This window comes from Vespa velutina, chromosome 7 (genome assembly GCF_912470025.1).
Source record: "Vespa velutina chromosome 7, iVesVel2.1, whole genome shotgun sequence".
Lineage (NCBI taxonomy): Eukaryota > Metazoa > Arthropoda > Insecta > Hymenoptera > Vespidae > Vespa > Vespa velutina.
In genome coordinates, this window is record NC_062194.1 from 4,798,167 (window position 1) to 4,822,737 (window position 24,571).

The 24,571-nt window shown below is 32.3% G+C and overlaps 1 protein-coding gene across 6 annotated transcripts in view; it reads right to left on the reverse strand.

The window, feature by feature from the left end:
* The window catches only part of LOC124950364 (tyrosine-protein kinase Drl-like), an 82,162-nt gene that overhangs the window by 52,086 nt on the left and 5,505 nt on the right, over positions 1-24,571 (reverse strand). The window contains exon 1 of one of the 6 annotated variants that reach the window (XM_047496940.1): positions 1,983-2,055. The exons of the other annotated variants lie outside the window; for them this stretch is intronic. The gene's annotated coding sequence lies outside the window, so the exon portion shown is untranslated. Of the gene's footprint in view, positions 1-1,982; positions 2,056-24,571 lie in introns of those variants that run through there. 6 annotated transcript variants of the gene reach the window in all.

Consider the following 24,571-nt stretch of genomic DNA (forward strand, 5'->3'; position numbering starts at 1 on the left):
AACAAATCTCTTGTATAATGTCCTCTTGCACGAACGTATCTGAGAGTAGGCTTTTGATATATCTTATATATCGTATACATATAAGGTGTAGCTATAATTTTTATTTTACTTGAGTATCTTCAGATACAGAAGAACCAAAAGTTGTTTCTCTGTATTTTACAAAAGTTATATGGATATGAGGGAGGCAATACTATGGCAGTAATAATTTTTTTTGCAGATGGACGCTTTGTTTTTTTTTTTTTTTTTTTTTTTTTTTTTTGAATGAAATCATATGTTTCTAATAGCATTAATCTGATGCACCTCAACATTCTCTATAAAAAAAAATATTAATTTATGTATGTCGGAAGGTTATCAATTTATAAACGTTTACCTTGCGTTTATTCTGCGTTTATTCTGGTCTTACTTTGAGTTTTTGATTCAAATCTTTACGATTTTTAATTCCGGAGATATTTCCATGTAAATAAAAAAAAGAATGGATATTTATAATATAGAAAAAAAAATTTTGTTATTGTTAAAAAAATAATTTGTTCATTAATTGTTTATTGATTTATGTGATTTTTATAAATTAATCGCCATCTGAATTTTTAATTGGTAAAATAATATGAATTTATTCTGTAAGAAATAAAAATTGTTTATAACAATTTGTTAATTAATTATTAACAATACGCTTAAAAAATAGAGAAAAATCTGCCCTTTAAAATGATATTAGAATCAAGTCTCTACGATTTTTTTGTTCCGAAGATATTTCTATAAATGCAATACGTTTACGTTGACCCACTAACCTATATAATTTCATTCAATTGGATCAATGACATACTGACCTATATAAATTCCATGAATTTACGACGCTCAGCTGATCAAGTTACTATTACTATACTACTACTACTACGAACAGGTGTGGTATACGAATCATGAATGAAAATCTTTCGAAGGCGATATCTTCGGAACGGAATATCGTAGAGACTTGAAACAAATACCGTTTTCAAGTGTAAATTATGCTTTATTTATTTAAATATTTTAATAATATCGATATAATATAATCGATTTTGTTATTAATTTTTTAAATTGAATTCTTTCTTTTCTTTTGTAATAAAGACATAATTATAATATAATCATTTCAAATTGTAATTATTTTGTTTATGTAAAATAAAAAATGTAAGATCTATCAATAATCAATAATATGCAAAATTGAAAGATCAAAAAATCGAAAAATTTCTTTTTCTTAATTTATTACTACTCTTACTATATTTTAGTGGCATTTCTCTATATGATTTCTTTGCAATATTTACATTAAAATATCTTCTAAACTAACAATTTTTTTGGCAATACATGGATTGATACTTTTTTATTGAAAATATCGAGCTACATGAAAAAGAATAAAAATATACAAGGTGATCAAAATGGATATAAAAAAATATATAATTTTTCTTAAAAAAAAAAAAAATAATATCATTTTGTCTTCGATCCATCTCTAATATAATAATATTTTTCTATTTATTCTCGACTTAATAGTATCTTTTACTATATGAAAAGCAAAGAAAAAAAGCACGGGATATCCTGATCCTTCGTTTTAATAATAATCATAAATAATAAAATGTAATCTATATATTATTTTGTTAAAGTAGCGAAGTTCAACGAGACGTCAAGATGGATGTAAATTTATTTTAATATTCATCGTCCAAGTTGAACATTTAAATTTTATAAAAGCATTTGGAAAAAAAAGAAAAGAAAAAGGAAACAGAAAAAAAGAAACACGTGTAAAAAAATCACTTCGTATTTTATGTCATTGTTAAAATGTATCAATATTTTTCATTTATAAAATCCAGGGTATCAGTTTTTATTTATAAAATTCATCTCATTTAATTAATGCGACGAATTTTTTAATTCTCCTCGTCCAAAAAAATTATTCAATTAGAAAAAAAAAAAAAAAAAAAAAAAATGGAAGTCTTCATATTTCTATGGAATAAACTACGGATACTTACTAAAAGCAATGATTTGCTCTTAAACGAGTAACAAGTTGTCCATGGAGAGAAGACATCCATTTATAAAGTCGAAAATGTCCTCACGCGAATGGCGTTCGTCATTCGAAACTCAAACTGCCCAAGCCTCGTCGATGTCGCTACGGCACGAAACTTTCGAGGAGCAATCTAACAGTTTCGTTCTGCTTCCGCCATTTCGCATGATCTCTCCGTGACTGCAATTTCTATTTCACGCTTCGCCGTAGAAACAACGGATCGCTATTAATTTTCCTCTAGCAGCCTCCATGTTCCTACATTTGATCCCGCGTAAGTAAACAATTGAATATTATTATTATTAATATTATTATTATCTTTATTATTATTATTATTATTATTATTATTATTATTATTATTATTATTATTATCATTGTTATTATTTTTATTATTGAATGATCAATCGCGAGAATAATTGCGAAATTCATTTTTCTCGTGAGTTCTATTCGACATTGTTCGTAGGAATTCATAAATCTCAATTTTTTTTTGTTTTTGTTTTTTATAAAATTCAACAAAATTTCTCTTGGAAAATTGCAAAATAGTATATATATATATATATATATATATATATATGTGTGTGTGTGTGTGTGTGTGTATATAAAATATTTAAAAGTAACTTTTCTTCAAAAGTAGTCCATTTTTAAATAATTCAACTATATAATATATAATGATTTTAACTTGAAAGAACACGACTTAATAATAATCTTTATCTAACGTTAATTGCAAAATCGTTTAAAGAAACAATAAAAGTCTATGAAATATTTTTTATATATTTACCATCTAAAAATACATATATAAACACACACACACGTGCGAGCGCGCGCGCGCGTTTCGAATACCCATGTCGATAGTTAAGACGATGGCGAAAGGGAAGTTGAGCGTTAAGCGAACTAAGAAGATTAAGCAACTTCTACTCTGTAGTTCGTAGTCTCGTGGAAGAAAGACAAACACGAAGGGCAAGAAAACGATAAGATCCTACCCTCTTTATTTCGGTTGGAGGTTTAAGCGAAGGCATCGCGAGAAACAAATTAATTTCCGCTTACCTCGAGACGCTTTCGACGTTGTTAATTACGAGTCTTGTCTATTGCACAATTTCACTACTAGCTATCGACTGTCATAGCTCAAATTTTGATATTGATTGTACTCTCATTTCATAACATTAAACACAATTACTTTCGACAAAGAACATTAAAACAAACTACTAATACAAAAATGTTTCATTATTTATTATTTCTATAAAATGAAATATTCGATTATTAATATTAAAATATCCAATCGACAATAATATCTTTTTTTTTTTTTTTTATAATAATGGCACATTACGTGATATTGTTATTAAATAAATAAATAAGTAATACACAATGATATGAATTAAAGTTAGACAGTTAATATAAAATCTTTAAAGAAGTAGCGCTCTATGAAAATAAATTTATTGCTACAAAAGATTTCACAAAGTTTCAAAGCTATATCCAGAGTATAATATATTTCAAAATAATCCTCATGCTCAAATACTAAAACAATCGCTTCCAACTTCGTCCGTTCTTCTGAATAACAAATACATATATATATAATAATATATATTATATATATATATATTATATGTTTCTTTTTATGACATTCTTTGATAAGGAAAAATTATATCTTATTGTTAATAAAGAATATAAGAAGAAATAATATATTGCAAGTAAAATTTACATAACTGTTTTATTTAATAACTTCGAGTATTTCCGAGGAGTCATAGGAAAGGATCGAAAATATAAAAGAGGATTGAATCTTCTGATATTACTCGATCACGTACAAAAGAAAAAAAAAAAAAAAAGTAGAACGATAGAGCTTGCTTCCATCGGATTCTTTTCTTTCTCTTTAAAAAAAAAAAAAAAAAAAAAAAAAAAAATAAATATATATATATATATCTATGAGATAAATCTTGGATGATCCCAAGAGAGGAAGAAGTCTGTGACCGGCTAACTTCGGCTGGGATTAAGTTCCGTAATGCTTAAGATGTTTCACTGGTGCAACAAATGAACGTAATCCTGTTACAGGGCGATATAAAACCTCGTAAGGTTTCGGTCGTTCTCGACTAAAACCGTATTAATCCACTGCTTCTTCCCTTTTTTTTTTTTTTTTCTTTTTCTACCCTTATGTTCAAAAAAGATCCTTAAATTTTATCAGATATATCTTCAACGGTTCGATCCCTTTTAAACTGTTCAATTTATTGTAATCCCTTTTTCAAGATTCTTTTTTCAAAATTATTTGAAAAGGAAATTGTAATATAATATCAAAAAGATAATAAAGTCATACGATATATGGATATTGGTAATGTGAAAAAGTTTTTGAAAGATTAATATATTCGTATCTACATAGTCTAATAAATCTTATATTCTATTCTTGAGAGTAGAAAAAAGAGGGAAATTCTCTTTATGAAATTTTCCAATACCATTTCGCAAGGAAGCACGATCGAATCCAATCATGCCGGAGAGCATATCTCTGAAAAACACTCGGCTTCATAGGTCGTGGACCAATCTATCAATTACTTGCAGAGAGTGGCAAAGGAAGAAACGAGAAAGAAGAAGATGAAGAGAAAAGGTGTCCGTTTTCCAAGCTCTTCCTATGGGGGGACAGTGGAGAGGAATCTGGAATTGGTATCGAGGGCACAGAAGATGGGTTATGTGTACCTCTCGATTCTGAGAGTTCAGTGGTTAGGTTTCTCTCGTGCTAAGTAGAAAATCGTGTCTGCATATGAACAGGCGGCCGTCGTTGTTTGGTCGTTGCAGAAGACAGTTAATGTTGCTCTGGGTGTGCCAGTGCACACCCATAAACGCATTACTCCTCTCGTGTTTCATCGAAAGACCCTGTCCCATTGCGACATCGATGACTAGTCCTATTCGAAGGAAGGGTTTCCGAATTTTTCATCTAAATACATCATATTATATATCGTTCATTGACTTTAGCATAATTTTATATAATGAATAAATGATATTATTCAATAACTGACTTTTCTATTCCGTTTAAATCATTAATTAAGATATTAAATGCTTACATTTTAGAATATACCTTTTATCGTATTACAGTAAATTAAACGGATATGTTACAGTGAATAGTAATCATTAAAAAGAGAAAATTAAATGTAAATAAAAATAATTACGTGCCAGTTGCATCGTTAAACATCAACACGAATAAAAATACGTATGATTACGAAAGATTTACGATTACGATTATTTCAATTTTTTTCACGTTCGTCCGAAATTATAAATATCGGAGATCACATTCTATACATGTGCAATATCTTTTCAAGTACAAACTAAAGGAAGAACACACCGGGTTCGAAAATTTCTAATAAGTTATAATATGTATTTTAGAGGCGAAAATTTCAAAATGGTCTTGAAATTGGTTGCGTACGATGAATGTACTTTTTGCGACCGACAGCAAAACGTAGTAAAAAGAAAAAAGAGAAAGAAAAAAAAAAAAGGAAAAAAAGAACAAGAAAAAAAAACGACGAATAAATAAACTAATACAAATACATAGAGTGATAGAGTGATAGTGATAGAAAGAGAGAGAGAGAGAGAGAAAGAGAGAGAGAGAGAGAGAGAGAGAGAGAGAAAACGCAAGAGAGAAGAGAGAAAAGTACTCTCACGTTAACGAGAATCTGAGCGAACACGCGCGCGCATGATGCGTCGTCGTTGTGTAGGCGAACAGAACGTTTGATCTCACTAGTCCCATCCCTTGCCCTCACCCATACTCGGTTCGCTTTTGTTACGTTAATTCTGAAAACCCCGCTATGAACGTCTCTACCGAGCTTTATCCGAGGGATTATAAATGGAGCTCTCTTTCTCTCTCTCTCTCTCTCTCTCTCTCCTCTCTCGCTTTTTTTTGTTTTTTTTACCCTCGTCATCCCTTATCGTTCGACCGAAAGAATTATCGCGCGTTTGTTCGTTTACTTTGCATCAACGCGTTGCATTCGCGCTTTCGTTGCATCATTTAATGTGCTTTGTAGAAACAAAAAAAAGAAAAAGAACAATATGGCGCTCATATACCATGTTATACCATTTAAACTTAAACAGATCTTTTTTGTACAATTGTATTTAATTTATTAATAATTCTTTATCAGTCAACGATCATTTGATTCTATCTTTCGATATACATACATACGTATATACGTGCATGTAAGTAAAGCGAATATCATTTCTTCGATGTAACTAAAATTCAACACGTGAAATTATTAAAAGAGCACAGGAATGACTGAGAGATAGAAAAAGAAAGACAGAGAAAAGGAGAGAGTGAGAGAGAGAGAGAGAGAGAGAGAGAGAGAGAAGCGAAAATCTCATCCCCGTTGAGTTCAACTCTCATTGTGAGATCGAATTAGCATAGGGATCGACGTTGGATCGTAGTCTGATGCGACGTCAAATTGAATTTGTAATGTACGCGCGCGAGCGCGTTCGAGTAACCGTGATGTTACAGAACGTATCGTTCGCAAGTTGAGTATAGTAATGCGTACGCCCACATTGTGTCTAACAAAGCGCTTTCCTCTACATACGCTACTTTGCTAATCGAATTTCCCATTAATTGCGTGACTCATGTTAAATTTGTCTCATTGTAAATTCTGAAATGAAATTTTGTACGATCTCCTAACGCACAGGGAACATTTTCCAAATGTAAAATACGTGTTAACGCATTTCCCGTTAATATCGATGAAATATTATACGTGATTTCGTACCGATGCGCAAAATTATTCCTCATAGGAAAAAAAAAAAAAGAAAAAAAAAAAAAAAAAAAAAGAAAAAGGATGTCATATAATTTGTATAAATACGTGCGATTAATAAATTAAATGAAACAGAGATTTTTGTTCGTAAGAATGACATAATATATATATATTTTCAGACAAAATCAATTCCATTGTAATTAATTGTAACTCTATTTAAAATTACATACATACGATGCAGATTTAAATGATTTTCAAAAGAACAACATTTATACGAAATAAAATTCACTTTTCACTTCTGATATAAACAATTCTTAAAATTTTCAATATTTTTCATGCACGTATAACGTATACACCTTCTAATAATTCTTATTTATAATGAAATGTTTCGACTATAGTATATCAACCGAATCGGCAGGCACAGTATATTTTCTTAAGCGAGATTACAGGGAACCCAGCGTGAGTTCGACGTTCTCAAGCACGAGATAGATTCTAGTAAAAGAAGAAGAAGAAGAAGAAGAAGAAGAAGAGAAAGTAGAAGAAGAAGAAGAAGAAGAAGGAAGAAGAAGGGAAAGAAAAGGGAGAGGGGGAAAGGAAAAAGAAGGAACGTAAGCTATGGAAGTTCCCGGAGATTCGATCGGGTCAGGAGCTAAGGTAAACACATTAAGGATACAACATCCTGTAGGAAACACATCCTGGTAGTAGGAGTGGGCCCTCGGGGGTACGATCGACTGAACCGGAAATTTGAACGTCTCGAGAATCGACGACGTTCATCGATGGTAGAGGAAAAAGTTTGGTGAAGCAGATGAAATGAGACATTTAATGTCAAAGCCTATACTCCTTCTCGAGTTATGTTACTGAATAGGCACATCCTTTAGTGTCTTGCTTGGGACTATCATTCAATATATATATATATATAGATATAGTGTGTGTATGTGTGTGTGGTGTGAATCGATTAATTATACGATTGAACAATTAGGATGTAAAATTTGATTAATAAATATTTATAATCATTCGTCGTTATTTTAATGTTGTCATTATTCGTTACAATCTTCACAATTAATTTTTCAATTTGAACAATTACTTCCTGAAGTGAGAATGAAGTAAGATGAAAAAGGTGAAACATAGTGTTCGAAGCCCACATGATTCCAACGTTTATACTAGACGACTTTAATCTCTCGTGTCTCTGATAGTCTTTTCCAACGATTTCCCTTGTACTTTACTTCACCCTTTGTTTATCCATTCGTAAATGGACCATTTTCGCTCGTACGACACGCCTATCCTCCGTAACGGTTCACGTTTCCAAGATATGCTTCTCCATTCGACAAACCAATATTGGCATCCCTGCCTTTTGCTCTCGATGAGTCGGGATAGTTTCCCCGTTTAACCGTATCTATCGACGATTCCCGAAACGCTTAAAGTAGTTACTTTCGAATCCCCTGGCTATCGGAAATCCTGATAGTCCAATGTACCTGTATGTGTATATGGTGCGGTAATATACATATACATATATATATGATGGGAGAATATCTATTCATCCGTGTGCGTTCGTTCGTTCGTAACCACACCATTACCTTGATACTTTATTTTCGTTACGTCGAAACTTTGCTATTTCGCAGGGATCTATGTACTTTGCAAGTTGCCATTCCCGTCCATGAGCACCGTATATACAGAGTGGCTTATGTTGATTCATAAAGTAGATATGTATAGGGGAGAGTAATGCAATTGAAAAAAAAAAAAAAAAGAAAAAAAAACCACAACAACAAAAATATGAGAATTATGTTATTAGCAATTTTGTTTTAGTTTCATTTTTCTAATATAATATTTTTAATCATTTTTATCTTACTTTCGTTCGACACATACAAATCCAAATATCGCTAACTTTTCCTTTAGGTTAGGTATATTAAATGGGTCACCCTATATGTAAAATTTTTCTTCTATTCGTAAGCTATCTACCTATAACTGTTGTTTGGATTAACTCGATTTAGGCCGGCTTCGCATTCGAGCTTTTAGTCGAATTAACTGTAGAACGCGACGCTATCGCGGCTACAACGTTGTCAACCATTCCCTCGCTTAGCTTTCCATTTCCGTATTATGTACGTATGTATCTGTATAAACGTAACCAGAACAGTTCGCATATCATCTTTTGTATCTGTACTTGTCTAACGGCTTTGCATTACGAAGAGTACTGTTTCAAAGGGAACCCTTCAGAAATATATTATTTCCATGCGACAACAGATCGACGTATAATTTCCTCTATTATTTGATATAATTTATAAAATAAATACTAGGCTCTTATTCTCGTTGAAAGAAGTAAATCAATAGAAAAAGGTCGGATTATAAGGATTAATTAATTATTGTATTTCTCTTTTTTTTCTCCTTCTTCTTTCTTCTTCTTCTCTTCTTCTTCTTCTTCTTCTTCTTTTTTTTCTCCCCTTTTCATTATACTTCGACGTTGTAACGAAAGTTTTTGTGTTGTATCTTTTGCCGGTTTATCATATAAGAAAGAAAGAAAAAAAAAAAAAAAGAAATTATAGTATTACTTATCGTGATAAAATTTGTCGTTTAAACGAATTTACCGTCTTTCATTCTCATTAAACGTTATCTACGATCAACAAATTGAAATGTCTTATCTCTCTTACAAAATTAATCTGATTATCTGACTTGTTGATAAAAAGATTTAATTATTGATCCCGTCTAATACCCTAGACGATTTTCCTTTAAAAAATACACAATTTCATTAACCTATATTCTTTCTCTCGTGTAATTCTACCATCGCATCAATGTAAGTATCTTAGCGATAAAACGGGGACCGACCTTGAATTTTGATTTCCCCACGTACCGTTTATCTGGATCATTTATCGCTAGATCGTCCACAGACAATACCGTATATGTATGAAGGTACCTATTACATAGAGACGTAATACGTATATGAGCGTACGTGTGGTGGTTAAGTCGAATAGAATTCCAGAGAAAGTCATTTATCGTGGTACAGAAAATAGATAGGAAAAGAGAAAGTAAAAGAGAGAGAGAAAGAGGAGAGACAGGAATATAAAGAGAGAGAAGAACAGAGAAAGAGAGAAAAGTACGCAGTGTCACGTGACTCGTCGAATTTACAATAAAGAAATAGATGCGCTCGACGGAATATCGCCAGAAGCTAATCGTTTACTCTTCCGTTGCTCCTACCTAACGTGCTGCACCCTCATTCGTAATTCATTAAGGTCCAATCTCCTTTCGGTCGACGAGGCGGCAAAAGTATACGAAGCACTACTGAAAAAATTCTGAAAAGAACAACTTTCTGTCCAGGCTTTCTACTTCTCTTTGTCTCTCACTTTTCTCTTTCTCTTTCTCTCTCTCTTTCTCATCTCTCTCGCTCTCTCTCTCTTTCCTCTCTCCTTCTCTCTATTCCTTTATTTTTAAACTAAAGAAAACGAACAGAAGCGTTCTGTAGAACGCACGTATAAAAACATAAAATTAAATTTGAAAAATAAATCATGTACCACTTATTTGTCGATTATTAAAAGAGAAAGAAAAATTTTTTCTTTATAAATTTAAAATGATCAAGAATGTGAAGGGGAGAAAGAAGAAAAGGAAAGAAAAAAAAATAGGAAAGAAAATATCCTATACTAATGAATATATCTTAATTAATACAATCAAATTGAAAATCTTATATTTGAAAAATATTTACAAGTACGTAAATATTTTTAGGTTTTTTACGTTAAGAATAAAAATAAATCTATAAAAGATTAAACATCATGATATTAAACGAACGTGATCATTTATGTTAAACTAAGGAAAATATATAAGCTAATCAATTGGTAACGTTAACCGAAGAGAGATGTGCGTGTAAATATTGAGGGTGAGTGTACTCCGAAAGTGGTCCATTAGTGTTCGGTGCTTGCACTTGGCGCGATGAACAGAAGAGAGGTGAGGTTGAGAAAAGGAAAGAGAAAGAGAAAGAGAGAGAGAGAGAGAGAGAGAGAGAGAGAAAGAGGGAAGAGAAAACCGGAATAGCGAGGGTCGTTCGAGCAAGCTGGCGTTACTTCTCGCAAATTCTCTCGACTGAGAAAGAGAATATGAGAAAGAGAGAGAAGAATAGAGATAGATAGAATACTTAGAGAGAGAGAGAGAGAGAGAGAGAGAGAGAAGGAGAGACCCTCTCGTACTTCGACTGAAAATTATCTGCACTCGTCCAGTGTCAGTTTCTTCTGTGAAAATTCACTTCTATAATACTTCTCTTTTCCCTATTGTTCTCTCTCTCTCTCTTTCTCTTTCTATCTATCTCTTTCTTTCTCTTTCATTTTCTCACTCTTATTTTCTCATCCTTCAGTCTTTATCTTTCTTCTTCAGACCTTGTCTCTCTCGACGTCCGGTTAGCTTCGTATTCGAGAAGCGTGCGAAGTGCGAGAGTTCGTTGGATCGTTTGCGAAAAGATTAAAAAAGAAAAAGCTACGGGAAAAACACGGTTCGGGAATGGGATGAAAGAAGAAAGAAAAAGAGATTGGAGATATGAAAAAGAGAAAGAGAGAGAGTAAAGGTGAGAGATAAAAAAAGAGAAAATTAGTGTGAAGGAGAAAAGTAGAGAACGAAAAAGAAACAAAGCTCTCTTCTCGTGCCGAAGGGTGGAGAATCGTGGTTCCTCCCCGACTGGGCCGAGTAAAGAGCGTCCGTCGAGGGTAGAGGGATAGTTTGTCTTTAATTAAAATCAGTCGCAACCCGTTTACGTGCCTCACTGATTCTGCTTCACTCACCATTTTCTCCATCCTTCGCGTATATCTTCTATCTCCCCCTCTCATCTCTCTCTCTCGCTCTCTCTCTCATCTCTCCTTCTCTCTCTCTCTCTTTCGCCTCTTCCTGTCTCTTGGGGGGAACACTCACCGAAGTGATAGAGTGCTTAAGATGCCATGAATCCCTGCATGCTTTTAATTACCGAGCATCCAACCCTTCGCCGAATCCGATCTGTCGTTGAAACGACGACGATAATTCCTGTTGTCAACAACTCGATCATTCCTCCGGAGAACGAGTCATGGTGTTAGCATCGTTGTTTTGGATTATCGATTTATCTGATACTTATAATTTGTCCCAGTTAAATCGTTTGTATTCTATCCCATACGATATACGAACGAGGAGGATATGTTACAGGTTTTAATCTTATATTTAATTAATTCAATTTTTTATCTTTCTCAAGATCTTACAAATCATTATCATAGTGAAATGCAGTTGCGAAATTGAAAATAATTTTAATACGATATGGAATATCGATACGAAGGTGTATAAATATCATAATGAAACATGAATAGGTATTAATAATCAGAAGGAAAAATAACAAATAAGAATTTAGAACATCCGTATGACAAAAGTCCCAACTGAGATCGAATTCCAAAGTTCTTAAGAGAAACTCAAGCCAAGAAGACATTCGTTATAAACTTTTATAATCTAGTTAAGGTGTGTCCCCGGGCCAGTGTAGGAACGACCATACCGAGAGTCTAATGACTCTCCGAGGACACGATAACAATGCCGACAACGAGACCGTTCTCCTGGCGAACAATTTTACGAAATTCCTGAAAGAAGAACTGTGTTATCTCGTTGTCATTGTAAGAAATCGCTGAGCAAAGGGGGTGTGATTGTATAACAGCAAGAGATTTATAGTTGGCTGAAGGACCAAGAAAGGAGAAGGTTGGTGGTGGGTATTGGGGGTTCAGATGCAACGTTTTATAATATCGAGACTACTAACAGTACGAAGAGGCTATCTTCCGAGTTCTGGGACTCTATAAATCCTCTTTCTACTGCTACTCGGCGGTTGGAACGAAAAGACGAGGAGGGTGAACGTTTTAACGGAGAATAGAGAAAGAAAGAAAGAGAAATGGAAAGAGAGGGAGGGAGAGAGAGAAAGTAAAGAGAAATAGACGGTGAGTTGAGAGAGTAAATAGAGTGAGAGAGAGAGGAGAGAGAGAGAGAGAGAGAGAGGGAGCGAGAGTTGAGCGTTTATTCGAGAAAAGAAGAAAGGTGAGGGTGGTAGGGTGGTTGCGAGTCACATCGAGTCGATGCGAGACTCGTCGAGGTTAATAGGAATTATGACTGCGACGACACTGTCGGAGCTCGTCGATGAACGAACCGAAAGGATCGTGAATGCTTCGTAATAATATGGCTTTTTATTCGAGCGAAAGCACTCTCACCTAGACCTTTTCTTTTTTCTCGATATGGAGAACAAAAAAAAAAAAAAAGACAAAGATAAACAACTCATCTATACATACATACAAGACAATTGAGTGTGAGTTCGAACATATGAAAAATATTATTGAAAGAGATACATATGTTTTTCCATTAGGACTAAGTTAATATATCGAAACATTTGTTTGTTACTTAAATGATCATTATTTAAATATTTTCTAACTCGATATAAAGCAATTATTATGTCTTAATAATTCGATAAAATTATATCTATCTCATGTAAATAATAATATTACAGGATTCAACTAATTTATCGTAAATTTTATGGAATAATATAATCTATTTGAAATGATTTACAAATATGATTTATAACGAGCTCTTTGTAAATCTTTAATGAATGAAGCTCGAAAAGTTATTACAGATCAAGTTTGATTCTATCGAATCGATGAATAAGAGAACGACCTGGAAATAGTCGTGTACGGAGGATTCTCGTTAACCGAAGGTGAATCTACTCGAAGAGTAGTCATCAGAAAAATGAAATAACCGTATTTTTTTTTTTTTTTTTTTCTTTTCTATGGAACCGCAAAACGGCGTACGAAGTGTAATTACCGACAATTATAGTACGCTATGAATACGCCATGTCCCCAATAACTGTTACAACCCGTCGAACTGAACTGAACGTTTGGTTATTAATGAATACCGATACAAGGTCGAATCTATCGTCTATTTAAGCGATTGGACGAAGAACGTTCGTTATCTATTTATTGAATCGACGATCTCGTTCAATGACACCGAGACAAATTAAAAAAAAAAACAAAAAAAAAAAAAAAAAAAAAAAAAAAAAAAAAAGGAAAAAAAAAAAGCTAGAAAAAAAATTATTTCGAAATATTTCGAACAAACTTTAATCATTAATATCAAATAAATATAACTTTAGCTTATCATTTATTTTATCGCGACATTGAAACGTTCAAAGTGTTAATTAGTTGGAAAATTTTTGAACGCTTTGTCTATTTGTAAAACAAAATAAAAAATTTAGAGAGAGAGAGAGGAGAGAGAGAGAGAGTTTATAAATTAAAATAAATATTAAAAATATCTACAAAAATTATTCATGTACATTTTTTTTCTACAAATTATTAAAAACAATAAATGCGAAAGAAAAAGTATCCTCTCGAACGATAAACTTACGATGATTAATTAAAAGTATCTCAAATGTTGAAAATGAAATAACACAGGAAAAAAAAAAAGAAGACTGATAAAAATTCATTGAACTCGTGAAAGTAAAGATATCGAAGTGCTATGGATTAAGTGGAGTCACCCTTTACAATGGCATCGTATAAACTATGTAGAGGAAAGAGAAAGGCGGAGAAATAGGGGGAGGTGAAGTGAAACGATAAAAGTCCTTTCAGAAATGAATGGGATTTGTTAATTGGCGTTTGCACTGTCTCGGTGCTCGTAAAGTAAACCACAAGAAACAACGAGGAGGACGAAGAAAATGAAAGGACTGGGACGTGAACGTAAACGTAGAAATTTCACATTGGTCAGGACGCAAATTCAATGGCGTAATAACCAAATTCATAAACGAGATTGCCAGTGGAACGGTACTAACCCTGACTGGTTGGCTACCAACCACTTGAGGGCTGCTCGATCGCCCTCGCTTATCATCATCATCATCACCATCATCATGGTCATCATCATCATCATCATCATCATCATCATCATCATCATCATACTCCTCCTTGTCGTTGTCGTCATCCTCCCCGACGACGTTTTATCTACGATCGTTAATCGCCCTCGAGTGGCAGTGAAGTGTCCATTTACTCGCTATGGCGGCTCTTCGAGTGTCAATTCGCCATCCTTCCCTCGTTACCACCCACCCCTTCTCATTCACTGACTCGACCTGACTCGACTGGATTGTCGTTCAACCTGTTTCTCATCTACTTCGTTCCACATGAAAAGGATGATATACGAGATTGGAAAAGCTATCATTCTTATATTTTCTTTTATCCTTTTTCTCTTTTTTATTTCTCTATTTTCCAATAACAAATATTCTATCGTACAGATTATGAAATATTTAGAAACAAGAACTGATTGACTTTAACGATATAAAAATATCTTTTGGGATTCCTTTTTATTTCGTTTTTTCTTTTTTTCTTTCCCTTTATAACATATACGCAAACGAAATATAAATACTAAACGTGTTCTATTTATTATTAAATATAATGGCTTTTATATTGAAATGTATAACACACGTGTATATCGAGAATAATTATTGATATTTTGAAATACGTAGATTGTTTAATCAACAACAATAGGAAACGTTACCAGTCTCTCGTGGTAATGTACCGAATTTAATTATGAAATGTTAAACATCTACGATAGCGAATAGTCATCTATGATTACGAATAGTCATGTATGAAAATATCCGTATGATATTAAGTTATAATATATTCGTTATAATAAAAGAATATCTTCTTAAAATATGACAAATAGGATGAAACGTTTAAAAATGTCAAATTTATAATTACGAACTACATTCTAGATCCATATCTTTCCCATTAGATTGATTTCATACGGAATCTTTTGTAGAGAATCAAAATAAGTTTTATAATCAATATCCCTAACAATAAGAAAAATCGAATGGACAAATCCTTCGCAGATTTATCGATCGTAACTCGATTACTTTCTTCTCGATCAAACAACTACTTGTATATCTCCCTTCCTCCCTCCCCGACGCCCCGACCACTAAACACTTTCTCGTTTCGCCATCCTGTCGATCGAATAGCTCGGTCGAAACTCTTCGAGAATAAAATCTTAAAAGTAATGTGCCGAAGTAACCGTATTTATCTTGTCCTTTTTTTTTCCTTTTCTTTCTTTCTTTTTTTTCTTTTTTTTCTTTTTCTCTTTTTTTTTTTTTTTTATTTTTACTTCTTTTTCTTCCTTCGCTGACCAACAACAAAACCACGACGATAAGATTTCCCATGGCGTATCGAAAACATTTAATATTTCCAGATAACTTCGATCGTTTAATTTTAATTCATGAAAATGAAAGAAGTACTCGCTTAAATGGATAGAAAAGAAATAACAATTATCCTTTAACTTCTTGAACGATCGTTCATAGTTGAAAATATCGCCGATCATTACTATGGTTTTCTTAATCAAGGCATCATTGATCGAGGACCACTTTCATTTTCTTTTTTTTTTGCTTTCCTTTTCCTACCAGCACCTTTCTCTCCTCCGTCTTTCTCTTCACCATCAATCCCACTCCCGACCATTTTACTCTCATCAACACAGCGAACGATAATTAGGCGAGCTCAACCAAGCGGAATTTTTAATTGGCGAATACTCGCCGAGAAGGAATTCCTTTTTGTTCTATTCTTTCTCTCTCTCTCTCTCTCTCTCTCTCTCTCTCTCTCTCTCTCTCTCTCTTTCTCTCTTTGTGTACATAAAGAGAAAAAGAAAAAAAGAGAGATAGAGATAGAGAGAGAGAGAGAGAGAGAGAGGGAGGGGGGGGGGGAGAGAAGAATCAGAAGTTGTAAGCGTTTGAAAGCTAATTAAATCGGCGAGCAAGGCGTGGCAAAGTTGCACGGAGCTACGACGAAAGAGTTCCTTCCTTGATTCCTCTGAATATCTCGATTCCATTGGTGAAACTTTGAAACTCGACTCTCTCGTTCTCTATCGCATGCTTTTCCTTGGATCGAAACAAACTAAAGAAGAATGGAATTCGATGCGATGCACGCTACGAGACGAGACGAAACCGCAACGATTAACGAAAGTTCGAATCACTCGAGGCAAAACTGTAGCGTGAACTAAACGTTTGATTCGTGTTCAAATGGTCGTTACTTATTAGCTTATTCATAGTACAAATCGTTAACTTTTCAATTCTTTATAATACGAATATCATCGCTTGCGAAATAATTTGAATTTCTAAATTCGTTTTAAAATAACAGATTTAAAAGGATCTAAATTAATTCGTTTGCATTAAAAAAAAAAAAAAAAAAAAGAAAAAAAAAAACAGATGATATTACGATGAAAACGATGATATTAAATATACAAAAATGTACAATCGATTCGACTGCTTTATAATATCTCTTCAATATTAATATTTCCTTTATTCATATCTTAATATTAATCATGATTATAATAATAAATCAAACATAGTTTTCATCCTTCTCTTACGTATTACCATATCTTTATCTTACCCGATACTATACGTACATATATTACTATTCTAATAATAGAGAGTTAGTTCACTGCTCATATATCTTATGGATATACATAGATAGTTATGAACTGAGATTAGATATGACATAATAGATAAAAGATCATATGTACTAAACTTACCGAAATGTCTTTGGATTGTACTCAATATGTATCAAGAATCAATTGAAATGATATAACTACAAAGGTTACTAGTTACTAGTTATGCATGAAACTGGCAAGATAGTACGATAGAAACGACGACCTTCTTAACGTCTAAACGCAAGGAAATCCTCTCGAGGCAAATCGGCTTTCAGAATTCGTAGGTACTGAGATAGGTAACATAGATAGCGCTACATATGTACATACATACATACATATATATGTATGTATGTATGTATGTAAGAGACTAGGAACCTCGAAGAGAGCACAGGACCACGTCTCCTTCTTCTCCCGAAGCGTTGCTTCGTCTCCAAGAGGATAAATCCAACGGCGGTCTGGGTTGCGTCTGAGGTTGCTGCTTCTGAGACTGTTTCTCGACGTTCTTGTCAAGAATTGTTTGGAGATCCAACGTTGAAACTCGCGAACGTCTAGCAACGTTGTCATCGAACGGGTTCCAAAGCTCCGAGCGAGTTCCACTTTGACGCGCGTGTTCTCCAAGCTCTTCTACTCTCCATCTTCGCCATTTCCTCCTCCTATCTCTTCCTACCTATCCCCCCATATCCCCACCTTCTCTTTCCCGTTCTCCTACTTGTCTAATGCGAACTGACAAGTATATCAAAAACTTTGTCGAACCATGGAAATCGTTTCACAGCCCGAGGACTTCATATCGATTAACGTAACTTCCAAATTGGACTACTAGTTTAGAGTTTCGTTCGAATAAAAAGATCTTTTTATTCTTTTTTTCCTATGATAATTCAATAATTATCATAGAAAATGTAATCGTGGACAATGATAAAAAAAAAGTAATTATTTTTCTATCGATTATTTAATTATATTATATTATTGTTTGGAGAAATCCTTCCTTTTTTTTTCTTTTCTATAAATAAAATAAATGACAAATTAAATTATATTGTAATTAAATTCCATGAAATTCAATATTTCTTCCCATACAACATTACGATGGTGATCATAATGGATTCTGATCATGATGTAATAATAGCAAGACTTTCTTTCGTCAAAACTGTTACGTCATTTGATCAGAGAAAAAACAATGTACAAGATATAATGGAAATTTATAAACACATTTTGGCACGATATATACATATGCTTATGCTTTGGCTTAATAATGTATAACTATTTAATCGATTACATACGCTTAATGAAACGTTGATTTATTTCAAACAAAAGCTTATAAAATCCCCCTACACGTTTTCTCTTACGAGGGACAAATAGCATCATTATTATCACCGAATCTATCATAATGTCTCTCAAATGCGAGATAGTATGCGTCCATTGATTTAATGTTGGCAACTCACTTTTAACGAGATCCTAATGCGTAACGACAAATGGCCGATTAACGTAATTAATCAGAATAAAGAGCACGCTCGTGACGTGCACGCGATGTCAGTAACTACGATGAGTATAAAACGATGAAAACCATTCGCCCTTCCAAATCGATTCTTTTACTGGCCCTTTTTATCTCATCCCTTTCCATTTGTTCCCAATAATCGTAGAAACTTTTTTTTCAAAAATCGAATTCCTTTTGCAACGATGACGATTTACGTATCGAACGAAATCTAGTTGAAAATGACTGCATCGATTTGATGAAAAAAAAAAAAAATAATAATAATAAATAAATAAATAAATAAATAAATAAATAAAAGATGAAATTCGCAAAAAAGAAAAAGGAAAAAGAGAAAAAAAAAAAGCAATTGCGTTGTAAAAATAATTTTTCCCATTAAAACTTTATTTACTTTGTGATGGTTTTGTTTCGAAACGAGATTAAATGTAAAATTGATTTACAGATTGAACAAATTTTCTCTTCATTTTGCAATTGAAATATCAATAAAGTATATCTAAATGGAATAATAATTTATGAGCTTCGAGATAAATTACTCATTATCTACTTAAATGATAATCGAACAAAATTATCGAAATACTTAAAATATTCTGACTCATTCACGTCATCTAATTCGATTGAAATAAATTACATGTAAATAATAATAATTTGTCTGATCTTTTTAATTATCTTTACGATCAATTTTCTGACTACGTTAAAGTTCACGTGTTTTTAATGCTTTAACGAGTTAACAATTATCTATTCGGAAGAACGATCCTGCAGAAGCAACGTTCTTGAATTTGTACTTGACTTTAAGTGTACTACGTAAGGAAAAACGATAAGGAAAGAAATAAAAAGAGAAAGAAAAAGAGAAAAAGAGAGAGAGAGAGAGAGAAAACGAGAAAGAAAAATACTTTAACTGTATACAAATAACAAGTGTTTATTCACATACTGAGCTATAGAAAACATTCGTATACACAAGCAGGTTCGTTTAAAGCATATACACAAGTTTCTGTATTCTCTATCTCTATGTTCTATATTCTATATTCTATATTCTCTCTCTCTCTCTCTCTCTCTCTCTCTCTCTCTCTTTCTTTCTCTTGGTCTCTCGTTTTCTCTTTATCTTTGTCTTTCTCTCTGTTTGTCTCTGTTCGCCCGTCGAATATGCTGAGAGCATTTTGGTTGTTGGTCGGTGCCGTCATGCGTTCGACATGTACCATATGTCACGCGTGAACCCACGGGGCCGCATATCGATCGACCATTCCACAAAAGTATCCAGATTACTTTTAGATATTCAGAGCATAGATGCCGGGAAAATAGAATTCGCGACGTCTTTCAAAACTATATTGCTTTGCAAAGTAGTCGCCATATCTCTTATGCGTTTCATCCACCTACGTCTTTCGTTACTCGATAAAGTATCAAGGGTTAGACAAAAAGTATTGAACGACGTAGAATATTCGAAAGGAATGGCTTTCTGTTGATTGATAAAATCTTAATAATTTATGAAGTATATATATATATATATATATATATATATATATATATATATATTACTTTGATAATAACTATTAGATAGAATAAAATAATTCGTTTAAATAATTCTCTTGAATAAGATTATGAAAACGAATTTTTGATATTGTAATTTGAATACAAAAATTCAATTGTTTGTAATTAATCCATAAATATATTATACAAATTAATCGTAATATGAAATAATTTTAAAGAACGATTACAATATCTTACTTTTCTTTTCCTTAAACGCGATCGTAGAAATAAAAGGAGGTAGTATAAAAAAAAACGAAAAACAAAAAAAAAAAACGAAAAAGAAAAAGAAAGAAAACAAAAAATAAAATGCTATGCAAGATTTCTCTTGCAATTTTGTAGAATCTAAACGCGTTATACCGAGGAAATAATATTTTCATACGATATGCGAGCGAGCTCGAGTTTGTAACTAGATAGGTAGAAAACGAGGGAGATATACGAAATCAACGATATGGAAAGCTGCCATGAACCGTAGAAATAAAGCCGGTCTATGCTCGAGGATTCACAGTATCGGTTTTAGCCTTGTGCACCAGGTGCTTGGAGCCTCGCATATTCGATTGCAAATCATACGCATACTTCTCAATCGATGCATTAATAGCAATATATTGCATTTATGCTGACCATTGAGCGTGAGTACGGACATATCTATTCAATGAAAAGCGAACGCTCTTCTCTCTCTCTCTCTCTCTCTCTCTCTCTCTCTCTCTCTCTCTTCGATCACGATCGGATTTTCATGGAGAATAAATAAATAAGTTAGATTAGCATCGTTCGATATAACTACATTTTTTTCAATTTGGTGTATATTCTCGAATTACAATTTACCTTTCTTTTTTTTGATTTATTTATTTTTGTCTTTTAATATTTTTGTTAAAAAAAAAAATATATATATATATACAGCTATAAATTTGTTATCGATTCTAAATGTAAAAGAGATATAGAAATATTATTCAATCATAGAGAAATGTCAGATTACAAAATAATAGTAATAATTGATAGATATCGGTCAATCTCTTTATTATCACCTCGCTATTGAACAAAAAAAAAGAAATTAAATTATGAATCAAACATATTTAACGAAATATCCACATGAACATGTTAACACGAAAATTGACTCTCCTCTTATCGGCGCATTCACCACAACGTATATACGGTTTATATATGTATGTATGTAAAATGATCGATAGATCAATTCTGGTTATTTCGAGGCATTTCATTAACGTCGCAATTAGAATTCATTCAAACGCAACAATCTCGTTGATCGCAAGATTAATTGTTTATTTGTGTGTATATATGTAAATACGTATGTACATATGTATGTATGTATGTATGTATGTATGTATACACGTATGTACGTCACGCATTTATGAATACGGTTAGATGATTTCGATTAGCTATTCGATAAATAAACGAAAATCGAGAAAGGAAGAAAAACAAAGAATCGATCCGAAACATTGTTATAGTTTTGTTTATTTTGATGTTTTTCACATTTTCCTTTTGTTTTACTTCTTTAATATGGTTCAACACAAATTTCGATTATTCTTCCTCGACGGGTCATCCTTTCTCTAGCATGACACTAAAAAAACAGACTGGCAATGTCGGCACACTGAACAAGAATCATTCGTTATCCGAAAATGTGCGAAAATATTGACAAAAATTCGACTGCATTCTACCTACGATATGTACATACGTATTTTTATGGATATAAATTTGATAATAACAAAATCGTTCAATATATAAAATTAATCGTTCGATCATAAAAAATTATCAAATTTATCGCGTTTAATTCGTCAATTTAATACATGTATAATTCATTTGAATGGAAACGTTGTGAACTATATTATAATTATAATAATAATAATTATTATTATTACAAATTTGTTATTCCAACGATTAAAAGTTTCCATCGAATGTATTGGATTTTTTGCTACAGGAGACAAAAATTGAAGAATATATTTCAAAAAAAAAAAAAAAAAAAAAAGAATAAGAAAAGAAAAAAGAATGTAAAGTTAAAGCTCAACACTGAATTATTTGAAATAGTTATGTTGACATTAAAAAATAATTATATCAATCGATAATGTTAATTACGATAATCATCATGACGATTTAAAAATGTTGATTCCAAAAGAAAAAAAAAAAAAAGAAGAAAAAGAAAAAGAAAAGTAGAAAATAAAATATTTTATGATTGTTTTCTATTCTTCCTTTGAAATTCAGTAGTTCAAGCAGAAAATTTATCAGACAAGGATAACATCGAAAAGAAATGAATTCTCTCGACTAAGAAACGCGCTATTTATTTTCTGACGATATTTTTTAAACGATGTTACGTCGAAACGATCTTAATTTCTCCAAATATCCAAGCAGGCCTTCTGTTTTCATCGTTTTACATTTTACCACAGAGAACACGGAGAAGAGAATTTAACGAGATATGCTCCTACAAAGAGGCACTCTAACCACTCGTTACAGAGATAACGATATTCGGAGCTATGCTGAGAAATCTTACATTTAAGAGCCGGTATTTCTCTGCATATTCGTTCATTTTAGTTACGATTTTCATTCATTATTTAATATACTTACAATTAGCATACAACTTACATAAATACTGCTTTTTTCATTCTTTTCTTTTTGTTCTCTCTTTTTTTTCTTTTTTTTTTTTTTTTTTTTTTATTTAATAAATAATTTTATTTTTGAATAATTAACTTTTACGACGTTCACAATGTCCGATTTATAAAGAAACACTTTCAATTACAAATATAAAGTAAATATGATAAATATGATCGATGAAAAAGAAAAAGAAAAAGAAAAAAAAAAAAAAGAAGATATAAATAAAATGTTAATACTTTTAATAATTATTTTTTCTACAAATCAATTATTCAACAAAGAAAGTAAAGTTTAATCTCTGTCAATAGATCGTTTTTTTTAATAGAAGTATAAATCGTGAGTTTAAAAATTATATCCTTACAGTTTGAACAATGGCTACTATTTAGGTATAGCTTGATTAACATTGCATTTATTAGCTCGACTCTTATATATATATATATATATATATATATATATATATTCTTCTCACGTTAAAAAAAAAGAAAACAAAAAAGAAAAAAAAACGAACGAGAAGAATGACTCATACAGCTATAAAACCATAACGCAACAAACATATTAATTAATCCAGTGTCAGGGATTAGCATGGTGCTAAAGAAACATGTTGTAACGTCGTTATTCTAACCGCGTATATGCGAAAGAGCGTGCGGACTCGCTCGGCCATAAACTATGGCGGTTAACGTTATCGTCTCTACGGATCTCCATCCCTTGGCAAACTGCTGCAATTTAGTTAACGCTCTTCCATCTTGAGAACCAGCGTGCTACCAAGGAAATTGATATGATCCTTTCTGATCGGCTTACGAAATGGCCACTCCGTTCGATTTTTTCCCAAACATTTCTATAATCGCAGCTGTGTTCGATCCAATCTTCAATTTTCTATTTTGCTACGATAAAACTTACTTCTTCATTATTAGTATAATTTCCAAGAAAATTTTTTTCCCTCACTGCCCCGCCCCCCTCCCTCGCCGGCAAAACTTTAACTTTCTATTATTAACATAATAACCAAGAGATTTTATTATTCGGTAGAACTTAGCTTTCCGTTATATTAACATAATTCCTAAGAGGTATTTATTTCGAAAATATCTTATTGCACATTTTATAAATATTTAATTGATATTTACAAATTATAATTTATTTGGCATTGTTAAGTTAGATAAAAAGAATTTATTAATTTAAATAATTCTCTTTTCATTTTAAATATAAAAATTTTTTTCGTTACTTCTCTCTCTCTCTCTCTCTCTCTTTTCCTTTATCAAGATAGCAAAAGAGTGAAAATTTTAGAGTAGAGTAAAAAAAAAGAAAAATGCCGGAAAATTCAGTCTTCGTAACGAGACATTTGGAAGGGAACGAAAACGTTGCTTGTTTGTCGGCCGTTCGTGGTCCAGACAGTACAAACACAGAGGTGAAGGGGTGAAAGGGTGAGAGATGAAGAGGAGTAAGGGGAACGTAACGGCAAGCGATTGAAGCGTGCGCGCACGTCGTGTCCCGAAAGCAAATTAAAAATCAATTCCAGCGGCAATCCCAAAGTGTCGAGGTGCGTCAACGAGATTCGTCTACGAACGCCGACTGAAACTCCACTTTTTGCAAGAACCCGAACGAGCATCGTACGAACAAAATAACCGATGACAATGCGACTCTGCCAAAACTTAAACTCTATTGTTCGTATGTATTTTTTTAATTTAAATATTAATTTTATTAAAAATCTCCTTATTAATAAAGAAAAAAAAAAAAGAAGAAAAGAACAGAAAAGAAAAGAAAAGAAAAATAACGTCAACATATATTATTCTAAATGAATAGGGAATTATTAAAGTCCCTTATTCGTAGTTAAATTAAATTAATAAATTAATTTTATTTATG